Source organism: Ictidomys tridecemlineatus, chromosome 12 (assembly GCF_052094955.1).
Source record: "Ictidomys tridecemlineatus isolate mIctTri1 chromosome 12, mIctTri1.hap1, whole genome shotgun sequence".
Taxonomy (NCBI): domain Eukaryota; kingdom Metazoa; phylum Chordata; class Mammalia; order Rodentia; family Sciuridae; genus Ictidomys; species Ictidomys tridecemlineatus.
This window is the reverse complement of record NC_135488.1, coordinates 117,441,463-117,451,637: the sequence shown is the minus strand read 5'-3', so window position 1 is coordinate 117,451,637 and position 10,175 is coordinate 117,441,463. Positions and strand designations below refer to the sequence as shown.

At 52.4% G+C, this 10,175-nt stretch overlaps 1 long non-coding RNA gene across 1 annotated transcript; it reads left to right on the top strand.

The window, feature by feature from the left end:
* The first annotated feature begins 1,190 nt into the window (after nt 1-1,190).
* Nucleotides 1,191-8,056, top strand: LOC120884947 (uncharacterized). Its single transcript, XR_005727396.2, has 2 exons — nt 1,191-4,127; nt 4,735-8,056. It is a non-coding gene; the product is annotated as an uncharacterized LOC120884947 (long non-coding RNA).
* The last annotated feature ends 2,119 nt before the right edge of the window (nt 8,057-10,175 follow it).

The window sequence follows — 10,175 nt, the reverse complement described above, 5'->3', positions numbered from 1 at the left end:
GGCCTAGGCTGTATCTAGGCAGCGATGTCACCGCACAGTTGGACTGGGGGACACTCAGTGACACGCACTACAGGGGCATCATTTACTTGATGGTGGCATTCCCAGTACGCTTGTCCCATGTCAGAGCTTGCAGTGGAGAGTTTGCGGGAGCCCGGGGTTCTTCCTCCTGCGTCCTTGGAGCTCATAATGTGATTTCTTAGAATTGTTATTGTCTTCAGAGTGTGGATCTGTATGAGAGATAACCACAAGCTCTCATCATGACTGTCTGAAGAATCCCTCTCTCGGTATGAAGCCAGGATGTCTGCTCCACTGCTGTGCCCTGGTGGCCTGGACAGTGCCCCTGTCATGCTGAACAGATCATTATGGAATGAGTGAAGGGACCACAAGGTCCGTGAGAGGTGGGGCGGAGACTGCTTCCTTCACTGTAGCTTTCTGCAGTGGAATTGAGTCTCATTAACACCTGCTCAGGTGAATGAGGAGTAAGAGAAGCCATGAATGAAATGTTTTCCTAGAGGTGAGGCGGGCCCCTGGGGAGTGGTCCACCAACCGAGCTCAGGGTGGATTCCCGGAGGGGTGATGAGCGAGCTGCCCAGGATCACCGGCTGCTGCTCCAGGGCCACACCAGCAGAGGTCGGGGCCTGAGGCCACAGGGAATTCTGAGTGTGTTGGCCTCATTAGGGAGCGGGAGAGGAGAAAGGGGCTGTGTCCCCCAGCCTGCTCCTGAGAAGGCCACAGGAAATGCCATGTCACCTCCCAGGAGAAGCTGGACAGCAAGGGTGGGTCAGAGCTAAGCAGCCAGTTGCCCTTGGCGGGAGGCGTGGCTCACCCGCTCCCGTGTGACTCCATGTGCCCCTGGGTGCTGGCTCCAAAGAGGGCATGAACCAGGCTGAGGAGGGGTCCGGTGGGCCCTGAGATTCCGGGGACACTCCCACTGAGCCAATGGGCTGGTCTGAATGGAGAAAGTGTGAATGGCCAGTCTGAGTTCAGGCCTCAATCTTTTAACTCAAGACAAAAGAACAAAACATAAACACAAACCTGGTGCCTGATGAGCCTTAGGATGCAATGTCCATCTCAGCTGGAGAGTCCAGAGGGGCCAACAGATTTCTCTTGCCCCCTCTGGGAACGGTGGAACTCCTGGTCCCAGGGTGGACATCTTGCAGGGCCTGACCTGGGCCGCTCAGCCTCGTGGGAGTGCTCCCTGTCCTCTGCCCTCCCTCTGGCAGGGTGGGCCCATCCAGGCTGGCCCTGGTCTGAACCTCTCACCTCCCAGGCTTCCCTTCCAACAAGGACTGGCCTAATGTCCAAACGGCAGTCAGGGTCACCCCTGGCCCCGTCCTGGGCACCCCTTTCCTTGCCCTTCATGTGCCCCCGAGAGGACCTGTCTCAAACCTGGTTCCCAGAGGTCTCAGTCAAGCAGTTCTTCAAGGTTTTAGCAGACATCTCCTCTCCCACGGGCTCAGGTGTGGATCCACAGAATGTGGACCCGGCACAGTGGGCTGCGGGCACCGAGTCTCCCTCAGCTCTGCCTCTTTCTTCCTCGCCAGGTGCGAGGACACTGCACTCACTCTTGCCCTGGACAGCAGTCCTCATACAAATAGACATGCTGCTTGCTTAAGGACAATTCCAGCAGAGCATCTCATCCCCCCATGATGTTATATGAACTCAAAGCCATTTTATCCTCAGAGCAACCATAAAGGAGAAGCATCTAAAGGTGTTTTTCTTGGAATGGGCAGACTCATCCTGTACGATTCTTTCCCATTCTGTTTTCTGCCTTTGTGGTTCATTATCCATTCAGGCCAGTGCTTCTCTGATCTCTGACCGTGCAGACTTTCAAGGATAAAGGCTGGTTGAAAAGGGACAGTTGTGACCTGGCTTATGGTCAAAGTTCAGGGTGTAAATGTATATGCTCCAGTGAGGTTACTCTCCTGGAGACAGCTTTATGTCCCTCCTCGCCCAACTCCAGGATTAACGCCATGGATCTGTTGGGAGCCCTGGGCCAGATCCCCTGCTGTGCTTCCCCACCCTTCATCCCCCAACTCAAGATCACCTTCCTGATCCACAGTGGGCTTCTTGACAATGGAGGAGCCCCACCCCCATTTCAGGATCATGCAGACAGGTGAAACTTTGTTGGAACCCTCATGTCCTGTGTCCGTGCACCTGGGGTGGAGACTGTTGGCAGAGGTCTGGGACGAAAGCAGCTGTGGAAACCCAGTTATGAACAGTGCTTACCATAAATCTGCTGCTCATGGCCTAGGATATTAGTAACACAATTGAAATGGTCTCCCACACTGTTTAACACTCTCTGGTTTTTGCATTTTACTAAGATTCTACAATTAAGAACTTAATTTGTTTGGTTGTATTGTTTTTATGATCTTAGGATAGTGCTGAAACATTCTGAGTGGAAACAGAAGCCCCACCCTAGTGCGGCATCAGTGAAACAAAGTCACTGTGACCGGTTTCTGTGTACGGCTGGAGGACACTCCTGAACAACCCGCCACATCATGAGGCTTCTCCATTCCAGAACCACCAGTGGTTTCCAGCTTTCTTGGATAGAGCCAAGATGTCTGGCAGGCTCCTCTGACCTGGCTCCTCTGCTCCTGCCTCCTGGCCCTGGGCAGGCTTTGCCATCTTCTCTCTATGGCTACTTTGTGGAATGTTCTGCCAGGCTTCACCTCTTCCTGCTCATCTGACAAAGGCCTTCACTCCATAAAATCCCTCTCCTGCATATTCCTGTGGAATTCTCTGCCTTCCTTTTTATCCCTTTACGCAGCTGTGAAGGGATGCTGCACTGTCCACCGTGCGTCTTGATGTTTAATATGACTGCTCTATTCTAAGTCCCAGGAGGTGGCACCAAGACAGTTTTTATATTCCCGGTGCCTGGAAGGAGCCTGACCCATAGTTGGGGTCCAGAGAATACCTCCTGAGTGACTTTCCTGTCCCACTGACAAGTGAGATTCTCGAGTTGGAACCTGGATGGATTTGACGTCCCTGCTGTGTGGATGCAGTCCTTGATCCCCACCCAATTCCATCTCTCCTTAGTTTCCCATTCTAGGTCTTCACCACTGTCCAAACTCGCCATGAAGGCTGGCCTCAGCCCTGTCCTGTCCCCATCTCCTCTGGCCTACTGTGTGTGTGACTTACCTGCATCAGGATGGGACAAGGCACAGAACCCCCTCCCCAGCATCTCCTCTTGGCTTCTGCCATTTCCCTTCTCGATATTTGTCTCTGACCCGGGTCCTGGGAGCGAGGTGAGCCTGACACAGCCTTCAACTTCTCTTTCAAGGAGGGTTCACTCTAGAAAGTTCTTAGCCTGCTGATGAGCTGGCAGAGCTGTTAATGGCGAAATTCCCAGTGGGTGGGGGAGGTGTTAGGACCTGTAACCATTCTGTGTCCAGGACACCAGGCCCTGTTCACCAGGGAAGGCCAGACCTACTGTGACACCTGGGAATGACAGCAACTACCTGGGGCACCTTTGTGTCCTGTGTGCTTCAATAGGGCATCTCCATTCCCCACAGAGGTCTCATAAAGTAGCGATGACCACTAGCATTTTATCCTTTCTCAGTTGAGGAAGAAGGTGGGTCTTTGCCGAGGCTACATTCTAGTGAGAGGCAGAGCAAGTTCACACTCTCACCTGCTTCATGTGGATTCATGTCTCCCTCCTGTGAAGGGAGTGGACGCCTGGCGCCGTGGCCACAGCCCGAGAGTACGTTCCCATCAGGCGGCACAGCTCGCGCTCCAGGGTGAGGTGCACACAGAGAGCACAGAAACCCAGGCTGGGAGCAAGCTTCTGAAGGCTGGGGACACCGGAGCAGCGGGAGCTCCAACCTGACGAGGTGACCTGGTCCTCACTGGTGCATGCTGGAAAAGTCCCATCTGGTGACTGTTGGAACTCTTTGGTGTAGGCACACTTGGCCCGTCCTTGCCTAAGAGCCTGAAAGCCTGTCCTGGCAACTCTTGCTTATGTGCCAAGGAGACATGAGCAAGGACAGCTGCAGGCCACCTGATGGAACATCGCATGAACACATCACAGTAGAGTCACCACATGGGGGACATCATAACATGGAGTGGACCTCCGCTGAGCCCAGGAACATGGACGAGCTCAGATGTATCGGATGGAGTTAGAAAAGGTGAGTGGCAGAAGGTCCAAGTAGCACAGTCAACTGAAGGAAAAGCAGAATTAAGATAATTAAACAACAAATCATTTGGGGAAATAGGAGAACAGTGATACAATTTTGAAGGGAAAAATAGGATTGAAATTTACAGCTGATGGTATGTCACCCACTTCCCTGAGTGGAGTTTGTGACAGGGAGTGGCAGCAGGGCACTCCAAGGTACTGGTCGTATGTCATCTCTCAAGCTTTGTGCTGGTGTTTCTCAAGCCTAGGTGTCTACTTTACTGTTACTCTTAAATAATTACATTATATGGACCTTTTATTTAATATGTTTTAGTTGTAGATGGGCACAATCTCTTTATTTATTTTCATGTGGTGCTGAGGATGGAACCCAGTGCCTCACTCATGCAAGGCAGGCGCTCTACTACTGAGCTACAGCCCTAGCCCCCATTATCTGGACCTTTTGAACATGAGATGGTTTTACAAAACTGCAAAAATGTGTAATAATTTCAGGATTGTATAGAATAGAATATGTTGCATTTTGGGGGGGTATACTGGGAATTGAACTGAGGGGCACTCGACCACTAAACCACATCCTCAGCCCTATTTTCCATTTTATTTAGAGACAGAGTTTCACTGAGTTGCTTCGTGCCTCACAGTTCCTGAAGCTGGCCTTGAACTCACGATTCTCCTGCCTCAGTCTCCCGAGCCACTGGGATCACAGATGTGTGCCATGGAGCCCAGCAATATTGCATTTTTAAAAGTTCCACTAGGGGTGAATGGTCTGACTTTATAATGCTCTCACTGAATCAGTGGGATCACGATCAAGGCAGAGTCCTTGTGTGTGTTGAAATGACGGGAAATCCTATTCATGACACGGAAAACAAAGACCCCCCTACACCACCCTGAAAACCACACACGCACAGTCCCACTCAGGAGCAGGCTTGGGGTCCGTGGCTCATCAGGTCAGCCCGACATGGGACCCCAGGCTCCATTCTCTTATTTTTGCTGCTTTAATGCCCCCCACATGACTCAAGCTCCTTTGACGTCTATGCTGAGCAGGTTCCTAGGCGGACTCCATCCACTTACTGACTCAGCATCGTTTTCGCGACACCTACCATGTGCTTGACGTGTTTGCAAGGCAGCAAGGACACTACGTGAGTTCATCTTGGCTTCTGTCTCCCAGGAGGTCTGTGCCGAGGAAGGCGGCAGAAAACAGACGTGAAACAGCGTGATTTGGCCCACACTGCTAGAGGAGCGTCGGGTTCTGTGTGCCCAAGACCATCCAGGGCCTGGTCCAGCTGGGCATCAAGAAGGACTTCCTGGGGAAGACAGCTTCTCACCTGGGTCCTGAAGGAGGGAAGCAGGAGACACTTGCTCTGGGGGGTGGGTGGAAGGTGTTTCAGGAAAGGGAAGTGGGATCAGAGCAAGCGTGAAGGAAACAGCATGGCGAGTTGTCATTCTGCAGGGGAGTGTTACTTTTGCCAAGTTGTGACCACTTCAAGTAGAATTTCCAGCCTTGTTTGTTGGATCTTCCATCCTGTGGTACCTCGCGCAAGCTGCATGGCCCTGAGCAAGTCCCTGGTTCCTTGTAAATCTCAATTTCCTCACCTGAAAAATGAGGCAAAAACCAAACAATCCCAATGATCCCCTGGCCTCCCAACGCAGGCAGGATCCGCTGTGGGGAAGGGCGGAGAAGTTTCAGTGGGATAACAGACGCAGAAGTACTTTGGCCAGTAGAAAGCGTGCGACGAGTATTTTAATAGCGTGTTAAGATGACAGGGATGGCTCTTGCTGAGATGTGCATATGCCAATTCCTAGTGACAATGACCGCAGCGGGGGGACATGCAGCCGCCTGAAGGTGACCTAAATCCATCACGCTGCTTAAACCCTAGCAACAACAAAGGCAATTACCGGGCTCAGAGGGTGCTCAGTGAGATCAGGTAGGTTTTGCTCACCTCGGAGCCCCACCCTCCTCTCAACATCACAGTCCTTCAAAACTGTGTTTCAGAAAATGGACTGTGGTCGCCTGCGAGCCAGCCGGGCTTATTTGCCTGTAGGACGTGAACTGAATCATTTAACTCCAGCTGAGTTCTCATTCCAACATCCCCTTGACGTTAAATAACACCAAAAGTCTTTGTCCTGAGTGTTGGCGCTCCTGCTTCCTTTATGACCTTGAACCTGGGTGCTTGTAAGACCTACAATTAGGACCTTGGAGATGTAGTATGCTCTAAATAACTCAGTAGAACTTAAACTGGTAAATCCAGTGTTTGCCGACTCGGCGCCAGGAGCTGTGGCCATTTCTATTATTATTAATGTCTTCACAAAGTTCCATGAAGTGTTACTGCTATCCATGTCATCACAAAAAACAGCAGGGACCTGCGTTTGGATACCTGGCCCCAATCAAAAGATCTCAGCACAGCGTCTCTAAAGGGGTTGAGGATGGAAGCTGGGCTCTGTACCTAAACCCTGGGGTCCCCCCACCGTATGTAGGGTGCCCAGGCCTCCAGGAGCTTCCAAGGTCTAACAAGCAGGGACCTGCGTTTGGATACCTGGCCCCAATCAAAAGATCTCAGCACAGCGTCTCTAAAGGGGTTGAGGATGGAAGCTGGGCTCTGTACCTAAACCCTGGGGTCCCCCCACCGTATGTAGGGTGCCCAGGCCTCCAGGAGCTTCCAAGGTCTAACAAGCTCCTAGGTGCTGAGCCCTGGACATCACAGCGTATCACTTTTGCTTTGAAGCTGTTTCTAGCTGGAGAACCTCACGTGGTGCTGCTAAGTAAGCACTGTCCTCATGGCTAAGAGCTGTCCTGCCATGCACCGCCCCCCTCTCCCGGCCTTGGCATACTCCAGGGGCATGGAGCACCAAGCTCCAGGCCCTACGGTTCCTTGAGTGGACCTTGGAGAAACCAAGACAAGAGGAAGGCAAGGAAGAGACGGCTCCAGCTGGGCTTTGACTGTCCAGTCTAAGGCTTCATCCGCAGCCTCACAGCAGAGGGCTTCTGTTCTCCAGGTTCTGAGCCCCTGACTGCAAAGTTTTAGGTCTGGAATTGGACACCACCAATTGTCCTCTTTAGGACACTGGATGGTAAGTCACCTCATTTCCACAGCCGTCCAGACTGGGAAATCCACATTTGGACTCCCTGTACCTGATGCAGATGAACGCGTCTCGCTCCTGCCCAACCTGGTGACACGCTTTTTTCTCTTCCTTTCTATTCGTTTGTATTTGCTCTATTTTGTTTGTTTGATGGTTAAAGAGTTCTGGTGATGACTCAGGAAACAGATTTCACCACCCACCGGAACAGGGCTTAAAGTTTGGGGGAGACTCCTCTGAAGCAACTTGGAAATCTCTTGAGTCCCCACGTGTTGTCTGGATGAACCCGTTGGCTCTCAAGGACTGGGAGCCTTCAGACATGACTCAGCTCATGTCCACGCTCCCAGGCACCCCGTGCAGCTCCTAGGGGCACAGTAGTCTGTAGGGCCCTCTCCCGAGTGGACTGGCTAGTAGCTTTGTTGAGCTGGGAGTGGCTTCACCTGCAGGCTGCATCTGAGCAAGTGTGGGTCCTACATGACCTACTTCATGCTGAGTTCAGGTAGAACCTGGGACAGCATCATACCTTACAACAACACAGGCCATGTCATACACTTCCCATCTCCTGATCATGTATTATACGGGGGATATGTCGTGCCTTGCATCCTCTATATCATCATTGTGTACTTCCATACTTTGTGTATGTTATGTGGGCGGTAAACAGCGTATTCTCCATGCACATGACATGGAAGAGGTGCCCTCTCGCTCCTGCACTCCCAACATGCCTGGCCCCCCAGCTGCACACAATTCCTGGACTCTCTTCCCCACTTCCCTTTTCTCTATAGAAGTGATTGATACATCTTACTTGCTTTTTGTTAGTTTTTTTCTTACAGAATATAGGCTTTGACAGTCTGATTTTTTGTGTATTTTTTTCTGCTCACTAAAGCACGACATATTACAGGTGCTTATTTATTTGTTAGGTGAATGAAGAAAGGACGAAAATCAGTGTGTGTGTGTGTGTGTGTGTGTGTGTGTGTGTGTGTGTGTGTGTGTGTGTGTGTTTCAGAGCAGCAGCCCCTGACTCTGGGCTTTCGGTACTTATCAAGCATCTGTGGTCCCAGCCACGACTCTCTGAACAGGCTGGAAGTGGCAGGGAGTCAGGGAGCCCCTGCTGGAAGAATCCACACGTGGGTCAGTGAAGAGACCCCTTCAGAGGGGTAGTGGAGTCCACCAGGGCAGCGGTGGCCACTCTGTAGGATTTCTGAGACATTCTTCAGGGAAATCAGGGCCAAGACACGTGCTGATAATACGAATCCACTTTGGTCAGCAGTCTCTGAATTTTTGCCCTCCGTCTGTTTAAAGATGCGATTTAAAGAAAGGAGTGATAGGATTGGCAAAGTGCTGGGTGAGGTGACTTACGGGGGTCCTATGAAGAGCCTCCCCTGGACCGTCCTGTTCTTCAGGGTGGCGAGCGGGAGAGACGCCAGGTGTCCCCTGCACACTTTCGGCTTCCTCCCTGGCTCTCTCCCTGCATCTCCTCTTTCCTCATGTCTAGGCCACTCAGTCTGTTTCATGGTCAACCTCACAAGGAGCTCGTGGCAGGACGGGCAGAGGGACAGAAGCAGAGTGCAGTGTGCCAGGGAGGAGGACGTAGCCGACAGGTCCAGACGAGTTTCTGACTCGGGGGATAGAAGGCTGCGTCTCGGTGTAAACAGCACTTTCTTTCCACGTGGTTTTCAGGCTGCTGGGCCTGGGAGCCCTGGAGACAGCCTGGCACACGGGAAGGAATGAGGCTTGAGGTTTGTGGACGCGCATATCCAATGCGGCATCAAAGGCTGGGCTCATTCATGCGCCGAAGCTAACACCCGCTTTTCCTCAGGCAGCAGCGTCCAGGTGAGGGACATGTCGGTGACGCTGTTACTTCACCCAGTGGCTCTTCTCCTGGGCCATCTCCCTCGGCCTCCTAACATTCCTTCAGAGGTCTACAGGGACCCCCCATCAATGCTGCAGTGGCACCTCTGCCTGCAGCCTTGGGGGGCTGGGACAGCGAGGGCCTGGCACTCATAGAGGAGCCTAAATTGTCCCCAAGATGATTAACAGCCCCATCAGGAGGAGAGGCTTCGGCGACCATCAGATACGCCAGTCGGGTTCTTCCCCTCAGTGAGGCAGGCCTTAGGGAACAGCACGGGTCATGATGACAGGCACCGCCCCACCAGACCCTGGGAAGAAAGGACGTTAGGCCTCCCCACACAGCAGAGTTAGACGGCGGGTGCTAGGTCACTCGGACACAACCTCACCAACAGTCCTGCACCCCAATCTTTGATATTTTCTTTCTATATTTTCCTAGGGAACTTGCAGCTTCTAAGATTCATTTTCGATGAGCTCCAATTACGTCCACATCTTACAAAGCAGACAGCACCGTCAGGGGCTCCAGGTAGCACACTGAACTAGGAATTCCTACTGCAGCCCTGCCACAAACCCCGTCTGGTACAGGGTGGTTCCCGTATTTCCTTGAACTAGGCCACAGGTTGGCCCACCTGTGAGGGCTGCAGGGTAAATCCCTCAGGCTCTCCAGCAGTGTTCTCAGGCACAAACACTCAGCCTGCAAACACTCACTGAGGGGTGAAATGGCCACAGTGTGGGCAGGGCCCTGCTCCATGGTCAAAGATCAGTAGCGGCCCAGGAATGGTCTCTGCTGGGTGACATCTGGCATATTTTTACAAAGATTGTTGCCTGAAGAAATTCACAAGGCCTCACTTGCACGTTGGTTCTGAAGATTCTGCCCTGGGGTCTCCTCCGTCCTAGGTTTGCAGACAGAGAATTCTGATAATGCTAGGACATGAAGAGTGGGTTCCCCTGGCACCAACCTCCTGTGGTGAGGTTTCTCGGGCTCTTCAGTCCAGGAAGGAGAGGTCCTGCAAGTGAGGAGCAGGTGCACTGTGGCTGGCTAGACAGCCCCGGGGGAGGGTGAGTTGACGGCACTCTGAACTGCTGTCTCCTCTTCTATGCCCTCATCTTATACTTTCCTAGCTGA